The following is a 20,355-nucleotide window of genomic DNA, read 5'->3' as shown; positions in this document are numbered from 1 at the left end:
TTATCTACCGTACGCATTTCCTTGTAATACACACGGTATTGTGTATGTACGTTGGTGTGTGTGTTGTCCGCTGCTGCTCCGCTCTGTCCCTCACTGAGGGGCGGGGGGGGGGGCTGCCCCGCGGTGCGCGCTCCCTCACATGCACGTCCAGAGAGAGAGAGAGAGAGAGAGAGAGAGAGAGAAGTAGAAGCTGCTGCCTCATCGATAACTCTGTGTGTGCCGCTGCTGCACGTAGATGAGACGTGACAGTGGAGCGACTTGTGTCGAATCTTGTGAGTTATAAATCCACCAACATAACTTCCTTGTCGGTTCTGACAAGTCACCTTCCACTTATTCAACGAGCTTAATATGAGTCATATTTCAGAAAAGCGCCTTTGTGTTTGTTTAGCTAACTGCTTGTTAAGAGTTTAGCCCCACCCCCTCCTCTGTCTAACATCACCTGAATGTACTGAACAACAGCAGCAACAGGAGGAATCACTCACACAGCCTTATTTCACTGACTATTTGAATTTGTTTCCAGATATTGAGTTACTGGTAATTGTGACTTTGCTGTGGTAAATATTGCAGCTGTTCTGAAATATGCACAGTAGCAGTCACAGTAGTCATTTCTTGGGTGTGTGTGTAGCCTGTAGGCTTAGCCTTTCTATTTTGCACTTGCACTTTTTTTTCCTGCAAGCCATGTTAATGTGCACCCAATAGGCTACCATATTAGCCTTAGCCACCAGTTCAGAAGTCATGACTGAAATTGGTCCAGCGTGTTGACTGCAGTCCTGAAGGCGTGCAGGCTTTCTCTACCGACTAAATAGTAACTGTAATTTATTTTAATTAATTTATTTTTATATTAAGGCCCGAAAAAATTGTACATAGGTACTGCCCTTTTCTGATGTTGAGCCCCTGCCCCTCTATAGTTATGTGCACGTCCCTGGTCAACGTGTTCATTCGCACAAGCACTTGTAGCGGTTGAATGCAGGTCACATGTGGCAGCCATGATGCGGTCGCATTCGCACAGCAAGTAAATTACAACACCTAAGGTTGTGTTCACACTGGGCCTTTTTTTTTTTCATTGTCGCTTGTATCACCCCTTTGTTATCGCTCAGCTGCAATCACTCATCAATTTGGCACAATTCAACAGACTGGCCTTTTTGCTTTGATGTCGGTGTCCTCTGTCATGTCTCTCTGTATAATTTTCGCTCTGTCGCTTGGAGCACCAGCGATTTATTGCCTGAGTGTTCGCATTGACTTCATATCTAAACTCGTCCCCAGCGAAAAAAAATAAAAGGCCTGTTGTGAACGCACCTTAAAGGTATAATGTGTAGGAATTCCCCCCATCTAGTGGTGCGGTTGCATATCAGAACGTATTCTTGATGTTGCATTCTCGTGAAATGGGGCAGACGTCAGACAGACAACAGACGCTGCATGTAACAGGATAAACAAGCGTCTATGTAAACAAGTGGTCCGCCAGCACGAGGCAAAACAATACAGGCCTGACAATATGTTGTCATGGTGATGTCGTATTGTTTACTTGACCCACGTTTTGCCGTCTTTCTCTCGTGGAGTAAAATGACATGCGGTTGGTTTGCCGACGGCCGTCTGCCTGACTGCACCTGAATGCAACACCAGTGCCTCCGTCCTTCCTCACACTACACAGTGGTGACAGTTTTAACAGGTCGAGCCCACAGCTCCGCTCAGTTTCTATGGTTACCTACGGTCACGCTGCCACTCAACGTAAAAAATGACGATGCAACATGGCCGCCTCGGTTCGGTGCGTCGCCCACTTATGTATTTGTAACGACTTGTAACAACTCATTCTAAGGTACCAGAAAGCTTTCTTTGGAAGTGGGTGTAATTCAACTTTAGTGAAATACGTTTTTATGAAAGCAGTACTTGATTTTTGCTGATAAAAAGCCAAAGAAGTTACATACTGGGGCTTTAACTCTTCACCTTTCTTCTAGATTGGAACAGCTGTTGATGCTAACGTTAACCATTTAGCAGTAGCAAAACAAAGGTTACGATATTGTAACCCTAGTTATATTAACACAGGCGGAGCCCTCTACTGGACTCTAAGGGTATATGGCCCACTGAAATTTGCATGTACGTAGCCGGCCAGTATGGCGTGCCTACCTTTCCCGCCCTTTAGCGGGCTATATAAGCAGATGCACCGCCAGCTGCCCTCATTCCACCAAACTTCAGCGTAAGGCGAAAGAGCGGCAGGGCCCTAAGTAGAGGGCTCCGCCTGTGTTAATATAACTAGGGTTACAATATCGTAACCTTCGTTATATCTCACACAGGCTTCGCCCTCTACTGGACTCTATGGGTACAGTAGGCGAAGCCCCGATTTATGTACTCCCTGCCGCGGGAGAGGCTCCGCCCACTGACCACACCAGCTACCGGTTAGGTACCAAGACCCAGTCACCACTTTATTAATCTTAACCACCGTATGGAGTGATAACGGGTCCAACTTCATCCCAGTTAGCAGCACCTGACTAGGCTGGGTGAAGTTGTGGTCTAACCTCGCAGGGGTCTCAACCCTAGACCTCCTGCGCACCTCATTGACAGTGTCCTAGCAGAGCACAGTCCAATGCAGGTGCATGACACCCTGTGGGGATCAAGTATTTAAAAACACTTGACACATCCTTCCTCTCACATGTCCTGTGACCCTACAGTGAGCACAGACCTGGAGAAGGAGCCTGATACATCCAAGAGATAGAACCTTATGAACGGGCAGGGTGAAGACCACGATGCCGCCGTACATATGTCCTCAACACTCACACCACTGAACAGGGCCGTAGACGTCGCCACACTTCTTGTGGAGTGCGCCCGGACCACAGTGGGCGGTTCTCGACCCGCTTGACTGTAGGCTGAGAGGATGCATTTACACATCCACCTCGCCAAGCGTTTCTTGGACAGGGCTCTGCCAGCCGTCCCGTCACCATAATACACAAACAACTGGTCGGTGTTCCTGACAGTGGCTGTTCGGTCGACATAGTATGTCAACACACGCACAGGGCATAGGAGATGCAGTTTCGCCTCCCTCAAATCCTCATGAGGGGGAGGGTGAAAAGCCTCCAACTGGATGATTCTGGACCGAAATGAGCTCCTTATGTTCTTAGGAAGAAAGGAGGGGTTCGGTTTAAGGATGGCACCACTGCGGTCCCCGCGAAGGAGTAAACAACTCGGGTGGACTGACAGGGCACACAATTCGCTCACTCTCTTGGCTGACGTCAGAGCAAGAAGCAACGCTGTCTTGAACGACAACACCTTTAAGGAGGAGCGTTCCAAAGGCTCATAGGGGTCCCTTGTGAGGGCCTCGAGTACCAGTGGCAATTCCCACTGTGGTACAGAAGTGCGTGCCACTGGTCGTAGCCTTCTGACCCCCTGCAGGAACCGTTTTACCAGAGGGTGGGCGAAGACTGGACCTCCGCCCAACCCTTCATGGCATGATGAGATGGCTGCAGCGTAAACCTTAACAGTCGCGTGAGACAGCCCTCTATCAACCAAAAGCTGTAGAAAGGAAAGAGTGTCTCCCACTGAGCATGTCAGTGGGTCCACTTCCCTCTCTTCGCACCAATGCTGGAAACCTAACCACTTAGCCCTGTAAACAGGCAATGGTGGATCCAGCCCTAACCGCTTGGATGGTTTTCACCACCTGCGCAGTCAGCCCAGTCCGCATTAACCTGTCCCTTTCAGGGCCCAGGCTTGAAGTGACTGGCCCAGGATCGGCAGCGCCTGTATCGCGCCTGCCTCCTGTGACAGCGCCCCCCGGATTTGGGGAATGGGCCATGGTGGGGCCGCCATCATTGTGGTCAGCTCTGCGTACCACAGAGCCGACCGCCGGTCGGGAGCCACCAGAATGACCCTCAGCCGCTCCACTCTCACTCTCTCCAGTAGCTGGGGGATGAGACGGAGGGGGGGGAAGGCATAAAGTAGCCCTCTTGGCCATGGAGCGTGTGCAAATGCGTCCACCCCCAAGGGTGGATGGTCTTGCGGGCTCAGGGAGAACCAATGGGGGCAGTGGGTGTTCGACCTGTTGGCAAACAGGTCCACCGTTGTCCTCCCGAATCGTGTCCAGATCTGCTGTACCACTTCTGGTTGCAGTCTCCACTCGTCTTCCAGGGGGCCGCTCCTTGACATGAGGTCGGCCCCCCTGTTCTCGATTCCTGGAACGTGGAGGGCTCTCAGAGATTGTAGGTGCTCTGAAGCCCATGACCACAGGTTCTCCGCCATCGCTAACAGGGCAGCGGAATGTACACCGCCCTGTCTGTTGATGTAAACGACTGTGGTGCGATTGTCGGTCCTCACCAACACGTGTCTCCCCCTTAACAGGTGACTGAAGTGTGTTGGAGAATCAGGAACACTGCCTGTAACTCGAGGAGGTTGATGTGGCGGTCCTCCCCCGGAGGCCACACACCACCTATCGCCCTCCCCAGGCAGGTGCCTCCCCACCCCATCAGGGAGGCGTCCGTGAACACCGACGTGTACGAGGTCACTCGTCCTAGTGGTGTTCCGGTCAACAAATGTCGTGGGGACCCCCAGTACTGCAGGTTGCCCCGCACTGTTGGGGGGACTGTCAGCAGCCGAAACTTCTGCCTCTTGAGGTCTAAGCGTAGGCTGGCGAACCATCTCTGCAGGCGACGCATGTGCAGCAGTCCTAGTGGAACCACCGGGTGAGCTGCTGCCATGTGCCCCAGTGCTTGCATGACGGCCAAGGCTGTGACACGTGGAACCTGTTGCAGCTTGAGAACCTCCTGCTGTAGGGCTGTCCGTCTGGACTCCGACAGAGTGGCTCTCAGGCTGACAGAGTCGAGCACAATCCCCAAGTATTCGGCCCGCTGGTTTGGTTGGGGGTTGCTCTTCTTCCAGTTGATGGCAAAACCCAACTTGGTCAGGTGAAGTATCAACTGAACTGTGTGAAAAAAATGGCCCATTGTTTGGACCTGGCCATCACGATGAGGTCGTCCAGATAAAAGAAGACCCTCATCCCCTGGCTGCACAGCGGTTGTAGCGCTGCGTCCACACATTTGCTGAACGTACGAGGGGCCAGGGAATAGCCAAATGGCAGCCTGTTGTATTCGTAGGCTGTTCCCTGGAATGCAAAACGCAGGAACTTCCTGTGTTTTGGTGCCACCTCGACGTGAAAATAAGCGTCCTTCAAGTCGATGGTAGAGAACCAATCGCCTGGTTGGACGAGTACCAGCAGCCTCCTTGTGGTTAGCATGCGGAACGTTTTGCGACCGATACGTGTGTTCAGGGCACGGAGGTCCAGGATGGGTCTGTAGCCCCCTATCTTTTTGGGAACCAAAAAGTATGGGGAGTAAAAACCTCGTTCCTTGTCGTGAAGAGGGACAATTGACACGGCCTGTTTTGATAGCAGGTCCTGAATTTCCCCCTCGAGGAACTCTATCTCATGTTGAGAGGATAGATTCATCTCTTGTATGCCCCTGAACGCTGGGGGGAGCCCGCAGAACTGGAGAGAATATCCTAGTCTGAGGGTCCTGTCCAGCCAGTCTGTCAGTACGCAGCTGCTCTGCCATGCTTCGTAAAAACACGTGAGAGGACGCGCAGACAGCTGTGGAGCAGCTTCTAGAAAGCTGTGGTACACAATTTCGGCCCTCTCCGCGGCCAAACCCGCCATAAACGGGAGTTTGGCCCATGGGGGGCCCTCTGTGAAAGGGCTGAGTCGTCCCTGAACGCACCAAGCCCGTTGTCCGAGCTCGCGGGGCCGTCCGTGAACGCATCTCTGTTGTCCGAGCCGGCGTGGTGTCACCTGAACGCACCACCGCCGCCCGGCACCTCACCGTCATGACGTCCCTGCTGCTGTTAGATCCGCCCGTGGAAATAACAGCCACAGGACCAGAGCGGTCAGACACGTTGGCCGCTCCACTGCTGTTTACCGGGGAGACAGTTCGTGTTAGCCCGGCCGCTTCACTGGAGCGGCGCGGGTTAAACGAGCGTGAGGCAGCCGTCTCGTTGTCCGGAAACACAGCCCTGCCGTGCTGCTGCGAACGATGCTTGTCACCGCTGTAGCCGTTAGCTCGGCGGTGACAATCATCGCTCATCAGCGGGTCAACATGCTGAGCCGGACCTACCGTGGAAGTGACACGGTGTCGGCTAGCAGCACGCGGGGCTAACTGTGTGGTCGCTACAACCAGTGGGGAGCGATGTTTTCTTGTGCAGCCTCGCCGGTTGTAGCGCTCATAGAGAGGGACAACGGTAGCTTTTACAGGGACGGTAGAGGGTGTGTTGTGTGAGTGTGCTTGTGAAACCGTGACCGGGGGGCCTTGCTTGCCGGGCCCGCTGCGGGGATGTGACGGTGTAACACAAGCCACCGGCAGTCTGACCGACGGTGTAGCGGTGACTACACCGGCCGGGGCTGCGCGGCAAGCGGGGAGCATGGTGGAGGTGGGAGGGGGAATTTTTGCTCTGTTAGTGAAGTACGCGCTGGGGTCCCGTGCGGGGCGTTGCTGCGGCGGGCCCGCTGGGGCTGGCTGTGGGTCAGCTGGGGGATCCGCCGCGGAGAAGCCTCCTCGCTGGCGGCGATCCCTCCGCCTCGCCGTAGCGTAGCGGCGGGGCAGCTTGACCTCTCCCTTCTGCTTGGCGGCGACAGCGAGCGGTAGATGACGGCTCAGCTGCGCCTTTTCCTCCTCCAGCCTCTTTAGCCGCTGCGTCACCGTAGTGAGGAGCCAAAGAGACCGGTGCAGCCAGAAGATCCTCTCGGTCCCTTCTGGGGAGGGCGGTGAGACCTAGCCAGACGTGGCGAGAGCCGACGCCCGACAGTGACATCACTCGTCCGGCAGCAGTAGCAACTCCCTGTCCTGTTCATCTGACCGATGGTCCGGCCGAGATACTCCATAGTGTCAGGGGAAGGGGGGGCGTCGCGCGGGAGTGAAGCCGCCACTGCTACGCCCAGCACACCGAGGTTGTTTGCTGCTGCTGCTGCTAGTTGCGCGCCCAGCTGGAATATCTTGTCAAAATATTCCAGCGTGTCCTTATCCTGCAGCAGCGGTGGTAGTGGCTTTCTGTGTCCTGACCAGCCGGCTGAGTGCGGGATAATGAGCACAGCCAGAGCGTCTTCGAGCGGGGGCACACCGGGGAACACAGTCTCCGTCTCGCCCTGCACACGCGGAGGCGGCTCACCGGCTTCGGGGGCAGTGGGGGGGGCAGGGGAAGCCCGACACACTCCGCTGCAGTCGTCATGACTTACGGGAAGTTGAGCTTGATAGAAGCGGCGCCAAACACCGTCGAGCCGTCGGAGAGGGAGAGTTCATCCTCCTCGTCTCGTAGCGGCGGCGAGTCTGCAGCAGAGGCTGAGGCGGGTCTGGGCGGCGAAGCTTCATCAGGCGGCGTGGAGGTGGTGTACGCTGGAGCGGCGTCCTCCTCCTGCCGTCGCTGCTCCAGCCCGGCGGTGGCGCGCTTCCTCCCGAGACGCTCGAAGCAAAGAAGATGTAGGTCTGCCGGGGCGATGATGCCGGCAGAGGCGTTGTTCCTGAAGCGGCGACTCCATCCTAGGAGCTAGTGTGACAGTGGGCACTCGCCGACGCTGAAGTAAAAAGGAATGAGGGCAGCTGGCGGTGCATCTGCTTATATAGCCCGCTAAAGGGCGGGAAAGGTAGGCACGCCATACTGGCCGGCTACGTACATGCAAATTTCAGTGGGCCATCGCGCGTACGCGATTGGAGGAGAGATATACCCTTAGAGTCCAGTAGAGGGCGAAGCCTGTGTGAGATATAACTCACAAAGTTCATTTGAGTGTGAACAACTGCAATGCTAATGTGTGTGTTAGCATGGCAACAAAGCTTCGGTTTGGTCAGTTTTGGAGGTCTTCATATATAATGACCTTATGAATTGACCTTGATGAAAGCTGTGGTGCTCTCTACTGCTGGAGACAGCTCATGGGGGGTAAAGCAATTAAGTTTGATGCTCAACTTGCAGTGTTTCTTTCTGACTGGAATATAAACAGCGGGTCGTGCCAGTGTTGCCTATGTAGCAGCAAACAACTCCTTTAACGCTAATGGATTGTTAATAATAGCAAAAAAAAATCCATCAAAATACTTATAAGCACATCACATTTATAGTCCAGGCAACACACTCAGTTTGCCATCGTGTCTGTGATACAACATTAACAGATGTTAAGTATAGCCATTTTCAGTCCATCTTGTCAGCACTTTTTTACTATCAATTGACAATATCATAAGTGGATAATGGTGGTACAGCAGTATACTTAAAGCAGAAATATATTTGATGGATGAAGATCTACTCAAAAATAAATCATGAACAAATGACCAAGGTCTTTCTCCTTTCTGGACAGGAGATCTGGGGAAAATCATGTTCTTTGTAGGCTTATTGTACTTTTTTTCTGAGATTGGTCCATGTGAATCTGGAATCTATATGAATTTAAGGTGAGCAGTGATGCTTATTGCTGAATCCAGAAATAAGAAATAACTGCAGGTAACTAGTACCTGAGCCCTAACTCACAATGTGTTGCTAAGCCACTAAATTATAAAACATGAAATTAGCTGGATTCACTTTAAGTCAGAGATGTTGTTTTCACATGTATTGTGATGCATTTTGCCATTGAAATCTAACTCACTTGAAGAAAACATGAAGCTCTGATGTTAGTTGTTTCAAAGCCTCTTTTTGTTCATGTTATTTTTCATCAACTGACTGTAGACAAACCTACAGATAGAGCAGGCAGCTGTGCTGGAGCTGTTAGAAGTTAATAATCCTGGATTCACTGCCAGGGGTCATTCAGGGCCGAGTGCGATTCCTTCGTTATTCAACCTTAACTTTTCCCAGCAGTCTGAGAAATTCAAATCAGAGTCACCTAATGAGGGAGGTTTTTGATGGGTGCTACTTTCATATTCTGTTTGTGAGATGATGTAGGATACTTCTGTGGGCACAGGGATTTTGGAAACTAGACCACATCCTGAGCCAAGACAACCAAAAACATTGTGGCTTCAATGTTACAATGCTATCAGCATCTCTGTGCATTATCCAGCTGGGTGTCCCATGGAACAAAAGTAAAGACATTAAGTCTAAGAGAGTTTGAATACTGCTCCAGTCTTCACACAGACACTTCCATCACTTTTTGTGGGGAAAAAAAATAAAAATAAAACAGGTGCAGCATGAATGCCTACAAGGTTGTCCTCAAACACTTGTCCTCTAACATGGTCAAACAAGATAAGGCAAGAATTTGAATAGTGCATTTCACTCACACAGATAGTGCTTTACATAATGCATTGAAAACATCAAAAAACAAATCAAGTGGAGGGAACGGGTAAACAAACATCAACAATCAAAGAAAGTAATACTTTTAGAAGGAAAAGTCAAACATAAAGAACAGGGACTTCAAAACAGGACAGGTGTACAGATGTGAGGGTGTTTCATTAGATTGCAGGGTTGAAGGTGGTGCTGAAGATAAGTTTGAAAAAAAAATGGAATGATACCTCGGTAAACGACTGTGTCTCCAGCATAGCCCCCTTCAATTGTAAGATTAAGAGGCCTTTAAAATACAATGAAATTGCAACTGCCCATCACAGTGGTGGCATACATACTTAAAATCATACACATCATAAGAGCAGGAAAACGAATACAACACAAGTAGCGTGAGTTTCTTTGAACACAGCAATATTAGGGATGTCGGATATTGAAATTTCTGCTGATATCCTATATCCCTTTGCTGTCCAACACTTAATTTCCAATTTTGATAACAACCTATGCAGGCTTTTTTTCCCCCAAAAAAATAATTCCTGTCGAAATGAACACATTATGCCTACTTCTATTACGATGCCCCACTGGATGCATTCTACAAATGAACAGTTTATTTCTGTAGTGAGAACATGTGGACTATTATTGTATGTCTGAAGCAGCAGCAGCAATAATTAATTAGCAGCGGGATATCACTACTTAATTTGGTACAAAACCCAGGCTTCATGTTATCAGGTTTTCTTTATCGGCAGACAAAGTGATATCGATATAGAGAGATATTACATATTGGAAATGATGATATTAAATAATTGATATTTTCAATGTATAGAGACTTAAAAAACTGTCTAATACTGAGGAGGCTGTCAGTTAGCTTAGAGAGAGGGGTGTGGGGTAGGTAGACCATACAGTGTCTTCTCCAGGCTTCTGTCACCGTCTGTCCACCCATCACCTGTGTTTCTCCAGCTCATCTACCGCCCTCTAATCTTTTGTAACTGTGTGTCTTCGTTTTTTGTGCTGCACCACTTGTTCTTGAAACCTTGACAAGTCAATTCAATTGGATTTTATTTGCGTAGCAGCGGATCATACGCATTATCTCAAGGAACTTTACGTGGTAAGGTCAAGCCAGCACTTTGCTTGACAGAGGTGGATGAAGAATTCTCCTTTAGCAGGAAGAAACCAAGCCTTAGGAAGCCTGCATGAGGAGAGTTTATGAACTGACTTGGACCTGTGAAAAAGAAGCTAAATAGTTGATGCACCTTCTGTTGGGAGGCAGGTTCTAACCAGAGATGAAAAAGTCAGAGGCTAAACAGTTGGACCATGCATGGTTGCCTCCATTCAGCCTGGAGAAATGTATTCCAGCCTGTGATGAACCACCAACCTGTCCAAGGTGTATCTCTCAACCAATGTGAGCTGGGATTTGCTCCAACACCCCCCCTGCAGTCTTCTCCTGGATACGTGGGTGTAGAGAACGAATGGATGAACTTTGTATCACATACAGCCCATTGTCTCCTATTACAGAGGAGATCCTTCTCCATGTCCTCCCTTGCCCTTCGCTGGCGTCCACCCAACGAGCTAATAACTGGCCTCGATAACAGCCAGCATGCATTCAAATCAGTTAACTCAAAGCACTGCAGTGGAATTAAGTTATGACTTAACAACCTAAGAAGGAACCGTTTGGATTTGTGCTATGAAACAATCTGTTTTTGTGTCATAAAGACGGAAAGACTTCCTGCCAAACCCGCCTTGTTGGCTGACATTAGCTCAGAGTAGATATATCAAAAAACTAGAGAGCAGTGATTCATTGATTTTGAAAAGAGGGCGACTTTCAGGAACTATTAGTCTGCACGCACAGACTTTCTTCCATCTCTCATATTGAATGAACTCGTCTCATTTTTTCTTTCTCTCTCTCTTTGCCACTCTTTGTCTCCTGTACCTTTTATAAATGAGATGTCTCTCTGCACCAGATTTCTCCATTACTGTTTTCTTTCTTACACCTTTTTTTCCAGGTACATCTTCTTTTATTTCTCTGTGTCTATATACAGTAACAATTCTCTTCTCTTCTCTTTCTTTCTTATCTGTTTCTCTCTGCACCATGGAGTTATTTCAATGCCAGTCTGAGGGGCAACTAAAGAGCCTGGGAGCCTGAAATCGATTACTCTCTCAGGCGAAGAGTACGGACACCTTCTCTGCTGGTATCACTCTCTTCCATTACTGACAATCCTTTCTTTTTTTCCTGTCTATGGACCTGTTAATCTATCCACATCTCTGGCTTTCTATTTTTTTCCCTTCACTCCTCATAATGTCAAATCTCTCTCTCACCTCTTCTCCTCTTCTTTTAATCTTATTTTAAAGGATCACACCCACATTTTTAGAAAATTTGTTTATTTCATGCTCCGGCCAGAGTTGGAGAAAAAAATCAATATTAATTTCATGTCTGCACCTCTGTTCAATACAGGAGCACCTTCATGATGTCTTCAGCTTAGTGCAAAGACTAAAAGAGCTGATGAGGAAACTGCTCACTGATAAAAACTAATAACTTTCCAGAATCACTTCACTGATCTTTACAGCAACTTTCTGCAACTCTTGAGAGATGAAATGCAGTCAATGGGTTCATACAGAGCCATTCTGTTTTAGCTTGTTAGCATTAGTCATCATAATGTTCTGGTCAGACAGAGTATAGGCCTGTGGCAGCAGAACCCATGAGAGCAATAACAAGAGCTGACGGTAACAGATTAATTACAATATTTCAGTGGTTTTATTATGAAAGCAAAATGAGTAATTAGTAAACAGATAGTAAACCGGACACAGGCCAACTTGCTTTAAGAGATAACAACTCCCGTGTCTGTCTCAGAGTCTCTGTGTCAGGTTGTGTAGAGAACTGATGCAGACTCATACAAAAAAATGGTGCAGTGAAAACAGAATCATTTATTGAAACTCACAAGGTACCAGGGAAATGCAGGAAGACTTGGAAACACCAGACATGGAAACAGGGTAACAATGCAGATCATCCGAAAGTAGTCAAGGGAAAAACACAGGTTAGATACATGAGATAATCACAGCAGGAGACCACAGGAAGACACGAGGTGCGTTTCCATTACAGATTTTCGCAAAATAAAAGCGATATTTGTGAAACTTTGAAAAAGTACATTGCAGGTGTTTCCATTGAAAGGTGTTTTGCGAATGAGCCGTAATCTAGTAATATCATAATTATCATAATCTAGCAATATCATAATTCTCGCCCTGCAAGACTTCACTTTGAGGAAGATGGACGCAAAAATCTTGCGTTTCCATGGTGACGGCAAGTTTACAAGTGCAGAGAAGAACACATAGACACAACCATGGTCGGTTCACTCTCAGTCAGATTAATGATGATGTCAATACGATGGACAACTCAGGTACAGTGTGACATATTTTGTACTGCATTGTCCTTTTCTGAAAGGTGAAGTTTTGAGATAAAGACTGCTCAACCCAGATCCTTTGCTTCCTCACCTAGTTCTTCTCTCCGTCTTCCACCGCAAACAGAACAAAATACACAACACAGAGACTTCATAGGGACACAAAGTGCCTAGACCTAGGGGGCTGACTTCAAGGGTTACATATTAATATAATGAAATAGCTTAATTTTAAGACTCCTCATGGACGTTACAAATCTGACTGGACCAAATGAACCCAGTTGTATTTGGCTGGTCACCTGGTCTGTTGTATGAAATTACAGTCAGCACCTTCCTCTGTCACATCTCTTACAGCTCAGTTCAAAGGCTGCCTTTTAAACTCGACCCACCATAATGAATACATGACATGTTATTTTTGTGAGGGCATTAGTCCACTGCCTCTTAGACACAGGCCAAACTGTGTTATGTTAGTTATCCCAGACTGCATGTTTGTATTTAGTATTTCTTATCTTCTATTTATGAATACACCTTCAACCAAATACCCGTACGTAGGAAAAAAAGGACAACAAACTAAAATAAAAAAAAACTTCATGAGGTGAAACAAAAAATGGAAAAATCGATGAGCATTAAAAGCGGTTGAAGCGCTTTTATCTCTCTCATTTCTCCTCATGGTTTTTTATGCACTGGCTTATGGTTATTTTATGACCGCTGCCTTATTTTAGATATCCCATAATTATATCAATACCTTTTGGTTTTCTCGGAATAAAATGGAAATCCCTATAAATATAACAAATTACTCCTTAATTCACCCCTGACAGTAAACCAGACCCTCACCTTCCCTGCGTTTCCTACACAAACGCATTCACTGCTGCTAATGACATCAACCACTGACAGTATAACACAGGCTATGTGACCTGACATAGCCATCTACCACCGATATTATGATAAAACAACCATGTTTAGTACAAAGTAACCTCCAGAGTTAATTAGCTCACAGCCTGTTTACTGTGCACTGCAGCAGAGGTGGGAGATTTCCGGATTTCCTCTGATGCTAACTCATCTCCATGATGACTCAGGTTATTAAGTTATTTAAATCGTTTGCTTTCGCAGTTTTCACATTCACACATTTACATCACATTTGCATTTGTTGCTCTGTGGGCTGATCTATCAACATTAATTAAAACCTGCCACCCAACCATGTCATATGCATCTTATATATATGCCATGGTTTCGGTTCCATCAGTGCGACTAATTATCTTGTCACACAATAAAAAGCCCATATCATTGAAAACAGAACTAGTGTGACTAAAAATAAGGAAATATCCATTCTGACTGTGGATGAGCATTGTTTTCATACATATTTTAAACAATCCAAAAACCTCTGGTAATTTGTCCTTTTGTTTGGTGTAGGACAGTGAATCACAAAAAGTACCAACGGAGGATATAGTCATGCAGGACCCGCTGAACCTAGTGCAGTGTTGGAGAGGCAGTGTTCATTTTTTTGGTAATCAAAGCATGTCAAAGATGAAGATGACAGGACAATCCTGAATAAAAGTCTCCCCTCACTCAGTTTTTCTCTACAGAGGAGCTGTAGCTATAAACAACAATATATTCATGCCTTGTGCTAGTGACAGTTAGAGCCAAAGGCGTAAAGGCACAAACATAAACCAGGACTCAAGGATGACATGATTAGATTTTGATGGTCAAGGATCACACACACACACACACACAAATGGAAAAAAAAAAAAAAAAAACATTAACAAGCCAAATGAACATTTTGGTTTTCAAAGGTCAAAGGTAAAATCACTCTGACCCAACAAACACTTTTTCACAGTCCCGGAATCAAATGTAAAAAATAGGACAAATTTACTGAACAGAAAACAAAAAAATAAAGCAAAACCATCCAAACCTACATCCACTATCAAAATATATATAATATAAATCAAAATCAGTAAGTTCTTAACTCATTGAGTGCCAGCCCTTTTATAAAATGGTCAGTGCCATGTGCCAGCGTTTCGGGGCATTTTGAGTAATATTTTAAGACCAAGAGAATATTTTGTATTATGACTCTGAAAACACAAAATAGCTCAAAGGAAAGAGGAGACTCTCTATTTAACTAGGGAATAAAACATTTGTTTGTACCTTATTCCATTCTTAATTTATCTTAAGTTGAATAGAGCCTGGTTGCACCAAAAAGACCACTTTTTTTCTAGAAAGCTGAGAAAAATGCATTTTTGTGAAAGAGAGTCTCTCAAGAAAAACAGTGATTTATCCGTTTTAATTTTGGCTTCAAAAACATGTAAGACATCTGAACATTTCATTTCACATGTTTTTTCATTGTACAAAAAAAAAAAAAAAACTAAAATACAACAAGTAGGAGTCTTACTCTGCAGAGTGATGCCTGCTCTCCTACTCCTCCTGCAGTTGCTGCCCCCTCACCCTGTCCTACCCTCTCCTAACCCCCTCCTCCCCCCTCCCCTCCCCTCCTTCTCCTCCTGCTGCATCGTCTCTGAAGTAGTGAGGGAGACGTCGTGGCGTCTTCAGCCTTTGTGCTGGACGCGGCCGCGGCAGCGACGCACCGCGCTGATCTCTCGGTTCGTCGTCACGACGTCGGTTTACAGCAACTGGTGAAACTGACTCCGCGATCCGCTTTCGCTTCGGCATTTTGGTGCTGATCATCTGGATCAGTTTACCTTTCCTGCCTCCTCTGATCACTTCATGCTGAAGCTATGCTAATAGCACCGTGGCTAAGCTTCCTCCAGCTCCACGTTACACTTGTTCCAGGCTCTGCCCGTCGTTTTCCTCTAGAAATAGAAACTTTTCCCAACTTTTTTATCTCTGTACCGATCGCACTCGTATTCTCCTTCTTCTTCACTTCTTGCTCTGATCTACAGTCTTCTTCGTTCTACACATCCCAGAAGCCCCAAAATTACTCACAGTGTGCGCAACAGCGTCCTCATTTACCAGCCGCAGAAAAGTGCATTTGACGTATATATACGTCAATGGCACTCAATGAGTTAAGCATCTTTCACTGTCATAACGCATCCATTTCTCCCACTTAATCACAAAAAACATTTTCCCGTCATTGTTGCTATACTGGTAGCTTATTGTCTTCATGGTGCAAATCTCTCTTAGATCTCTCTCCACTGAGTTACAGTGGATGGTTCAGTCTTGCACCCGGTTCTTTGACCAATAATATTTTGGTTAATATAAATAACCATCTCCGGACATAATCAATCAAACTTCCAAGGTTCATACTGTAACTCTACATTCATTACATAATACATATCCCAGAATTATGTTATGTACACTTTTCCAATATGACTAAAGTTAATGAGATTCCCAGAAGATGTGTGAATGTCTTACTTCTCTCTAACCACCAGCATGTATGTCAGGAACCACTTTGTTCACTCTTCAGTTTAGATTGTTTAGGCACTGCATCAAGACTCTATACAGCGGTAATGACCGATTTCATATAGATGTCAGTGTTGCATGATTTTGAATAACATGGTTGTACCTTGAAGCCAGACTGAGTGGCAGAGAGAGTTTACTTGAAGTTCAAGTAGATTGTTTCTACCGCTGAATAAATAAAACATTCCATGTAGAGTGTCTCCTCAGATCTTTCCAACCAATAAACACTTTTTGAAAGAAGTGTAGATGACCTTTACTAGTGGTGTTTTATGTCATCATCTCATATATATTTTGTCCTTGTGCTTGGATAATGAATGTTGAAGCTCATTCGGGAGGAGGCAGATCAATGCACAGTGTCAGCATGATGAAAGACTGTCTTCTGAAGCAAGGCACATGTCATGTCTTGTATCTGAGTTGCACCTGACTGATAAGGGCACTGGGTTTTTACACAACCTGACCTTCTTTTAACATCTGCTGGCATTTGCAATGTTAAAATTATAAGTAAGGTCTGTGAATGGGGACAGATGTATTAATTAAAACGATGAAGGCCACAGCCAGTGTGAGGTGGATTCATTTATTTAATTTTCAATATAATCTCATGGTTATATAAATGCATTGATATTTACAACTTTACCTCCATCGTTTTTGCCACAAACTCACAACTGGTCCTGAGCTCTGGGTGGAGACCAAAGGAATGAGATCATGGCTACAGGCAGCTGGAATTAGCTTTGATCATATGTGTGGATGTGACCTTAGACATGTGGTTGGAGATAAGAGGCCAGTGGCTGCTTCTTTATGTTGAAAGGAACTTCATGGACACCATCCTGTCATGGCTGACAGAGGCTCCAACACACCCCGGAGAAATTATATGATGTTGATAATCTTTATTCAATGGAGCACTTTTCAAAATCCAGAGCTTCACACCACTTCATAAAAAGCAGATCATACAAAACCATTCCCAATGGATAACTAAGCAAAGAAATAATAAGTAATAACAGTACAGCAGAGGGCCAGTCAAAATTAATAGAAAAATGAAGTAAATTCAGAGGGAAAAAATCTCTTTGATAAAAAAAAATGTTTAAAGAGGAGATGTAAAAGAGGTCAGTGATTGTGCTGACCTGATTTCCTCAGGCAGCTGGTTGCGTAGCTTCAGGGCTCTGCCTGCTAACGCTCTGTCGCCTCCAGTTTACAGCTGCGCCCTAGGAACAGATAAAAGACCTGCACCCGAGGAGCCTAGGCTACATACCAGCGCACCAGCTCAGATATGATTAAGAGGTCAGATACAGTGCACTCACTTTTTTTTTTCATTTTGGTGCTGCAGCCTTCCGCTGAAATGAATTAATCTCTTTTTCTAATTACTCCGTACCTGAGAGCCCATTGTGACAAACTGACGACTAAATTTGGATTTTTTTTTCTCTCTGTCTCTCTCTCTTGTGGCAATTTTATTTAAAAGTAAATTTCACTTTAGCAATGATTTTATTTTAGTTTTTTTTCTTTTATTTATCTATTTTCTCATGAGGCACCTGGTTGGTTTCAGGCCTGACTGTGACTGGCTTGTCGGCATCACACAGAGCTCTGGAGCATGAAAACCAAATTCTTAACTGATAATGAAAAACAGCACACAGAGTCATTCAGATCACTGTGAGTAGAATTTGAAATATCCCAAAATCACGAGTCATTTCTTCCCATTCTCGCTGCTGAGAAAAGTCAGCAGCTGCTCTAACAGAAGTGCTGCTTCTGGTCTTAGAGAGATGTGTGTGTGTGAGAGAAAGTTGCTATGGTTACTCCCATCACTGCAAAACTTCTTCATGATTCAGTAACGGGTTTGTAGGTTAGTATGCTTTTACAAAAATATAAATGTAGAAGTATACAGAGTTAACAGCAGAATTTCTCACATCTCCCTAGAAATAAGAAATTATTTTTATTACTGTAGGCATGTAAAATAGTCTTAAAAACACAGGAGAGCTTCTCGGAACCAGGAAGTTGCTGATAAATTTTGGAGGATGATAAATGAAAGGAAATACGATCAGGTGAAGGGGCGACCGGAGAGCCAAATGGTCAGTGTACATGCTGTGTGTCTGCTAAAATGACCTCAGTAAGTTAAAACATTAAATCCAAGTTGGCTGAAAAGTTGCTGAGAGGAGGAACATATGGTCTGCCTTCCTTAGCCCGCTGCCCCCATGACCTGGCTGCAGATAAAAAAAATTAAAAAACGGAAGAAAAGTGCACAGATGGACTCGGTCTCAATTAATCAAATCTATATCATTTTTTGGGAGGTGACTACACAGACTGAACATCGACATCATCAGCAAAGACACATCCTGTGAGAGTTGTAATTAACTTAAGCTGCAGATATGTTGGAACAAACATGCAGAAACATGACAAAAACGGCACTTGTTCAAATGGCCACCAGATTGTGGCTGCAGCTTTTGAGTCAATCCCCACTGACACTCATCTCAACTGTAACTGCAAAATATAATGTTTACTGCCTGGTACAAAAACCAGCTCTGGTCGAGCGGTTAATTTTATGTGTGTAACTTATCTGTTGGAGTTGTATCAAGGCGATCAACTTTTATCTAAAACAAACCCGAAAAACTAACCCTTTAATTTGCAGGCCACTAATTATGTGGCCACTAATTATGTGATAATATCAAGAAATAGTCAAGAAATAACAAGTAATTGCGTCATCATTTCTAGAAATAACAGTCAATTTCATAGTAATGTCGAGAAATATAGCCAAGAAATAATGATTGATTGTGTAAAAGTAGACAATTGCAAGGACTTGGTGGAGAAAAATGTTGGTCTTTCAAAATTCAAAGCACCAAAATCACGTGTAATCTTTCGCCTTCATAGAAAAACATGACATTACTATCAAATTGCCTGTTATTTCTAGGCTATTTCTTGACATTGTCACGTAATTAGCTGCCTGTAAATTAAAGGTGGGGGTTAACTGACAGGACAGTCGAGATAGACAGGAAATGGGGAGGCACAGAGAGAGGAAATGACATGCGGCAAAGTGCACTGGGGATTCGAACTGGGCCCGGCTGCAGCGAGTACTATATAGCTACTGTATATGGGGCACCTGCTCAACACAGCGATCTATACGAGGCCACATGGTGAGGCAATGTAAGTGACAGGTGGGGGAGCCTATGCTTGCCATGTGTGATGTCCATCTTTATTTACAATCTAGAACAGTGAGGGTAGCATTTTAAAACTGAAAAACTATCGACATAAATATTGGCACTGAAAGGGTTTCACCATAGCATTTCACTCAGACATATATCTCACCTTAAATCACACAAATAAAATAAAGTAAATATGGAAGCACCGTGATCAATTCCTATTCACTGTGGGTATGATAAGATGGGGGGAGAAAAAGATTGACTCTGCTCACTGGCTAAAACCTTACACCTTGATTTTTATTGGATATAGTGAAGTGACAGGAGGCTGGGAGGGAGACAGGATGGAACTTTATGAAGTGAGAATAGAAGAAAATCACACAAGCAGACAGCTAAGTAGAAAGGACACCAACCACAGAGATCAGCACTTGTTCAATATCGACAATAAATTGAGGAGGACGTTATTGGTTGCTAACAATCTTCTGAGGAACCCAGACGTCTAATCTGTCCCAGGCACTTTTCTACTGCAGAGTTAATTTACTGTAATGATTTCCCACAGCTAGCCGAGGGCCTGCAGTCCAGAATGAACTGGAAATCTAATCTGCTTGTAGTTGCTCTTATGCTACTCAAAGACTTATGATTCTATCAAATCATTGTGGCCACAGGCTCCAACCAAGACACTTACGTCCATCAAAGTTGAGCCGTTTCAAGCCTCCAGCCAGTCACTTCACGCAATGTCAATTTTGTTGCCAAATGCTGTGATAAAGATCTGCTTAATGGCGCAAAATGAAAAGGCCATTCCCCAAATAATAAGTGTGTGTGCATAAAAAAACAGGAAAAAATATATTCCCATGTTCTGCATGGATAAACAGTACTAGAATAAAAAATAAATTAAAAAATACTGCGATGTAAACAAACCCGGCTGCTTTAGATAATGAGCTAAGAAACATAAACAACTGAGATCTGAGGTTAACAACAGGGTTTTCCTCTCAGGACCCAAAGCACGTCTGCTCTGAATTGTTATTGCATTTAAAATAAAACAGAGATAAAGGAACATTAGGTCAAGTACACCGGTGCATTCCACCTTTTTTTTTTCCCACCCAGGCTTGTTTTATTTGTAGTATATTTAAAGCCTTCAGCAATGGAGAGGACAGAACGCAGAAATCAATTTCAGGCAAAAATGGTTTCAAATGATGTTTTCCTTAAAGGCTATGTAACTATCTTCTAGA

This window comes from Trachurus japonicus, chromosome 10 (genome assembly GCF_045865225.1).
Source record: "Trachurus japonicus isolate A0001 chromosome 10, Traja_1.0".
Taxonomy (NCBI): domain Eukaryota; kingdom Metazoa; phylum Chordata; class Actinopteri; order Carangiformes; family Carangidae; genus Trachurus; species Trachurus japonicus.
This window is presented reverse-complemented; position numbering follows the sequence as displayed.